The sequence below is a fragment of the Atta colombica genome, unplaced genomic scaffold (genome assembly GCF_001594045.1).
Source record: "Atta colombica isolate Treedump-2 unplaced genomic scaffold, Acol1.0 scaffold351, whole genome shotgun sequence".
NCBI classification, from domain to species: Eukaryota; Metazoa; Arthropoda; class Insecta; order Hymenoptera; family Formicidae; genus Atta; species Atta colombica.
Window position 1 is genome coordinate 59,831 of NW_017259461.1, and position 551 is coordinate 60,381.

The window sequence follows — 551 nt, forward strand, 5'->3', positions numbered from 1 at the left end:
ATATATATATATATACTAACCGCTAATTGTACCGTCAAAACATCTATATTTGTCTGCAATTCTTGAAATTTCGTGAGTAATCGCTCATTGGTAGCTATAATATTAACCTGCTCATTGTTGAAAGCAGTCTTCAAAATCTGTTGCTCCTGAGCGTCATCGCAAAGTCTTTTTTTTAATTCAATATTTTCTAATTCAAATTGCTCGTACTTTGACATGAGCATAATAAGTTCATTATTGTGTTGTTGCAATATTTTAATTTCGTTCATAAGATCTCGTATCTGTTCATCTTTTTCGCGTAATGTGAATTGTGAATTCTTTGCCTTCAACATCTGGTCGTCGATCTCGGCTATGCGCGTTCTCTCCGAGGAAAGAACAGCCGCTATTTCCTGATTATTTCTAATAAAATAATAAATTTTCAAATTAGAAATATACTATATTTAATTATTTTTCTTGTAATATCTAAGTTATAAATATATATGTTAAACAATTTATTATATCAAGAATAAGAGATAATAAATATACTTCGTCATTAGTTGAAGAGTTGTCTTCAA

The 551-nt window shown here is 29.4% G+C and overlaps 1 protein-coding gene across 1 annotated transcript in view; it reads right to left on the bottom strand.

The window, feature by feature from the left end:
- LOC108690769 (protein fantom-like) overlaps positions 1-551 on the bottom strand; it is a 10,352-nt gene that overhangs the window by 4,959 nt on the left and 4,842 nt on the right. The window lies entirely within an intron of this gene.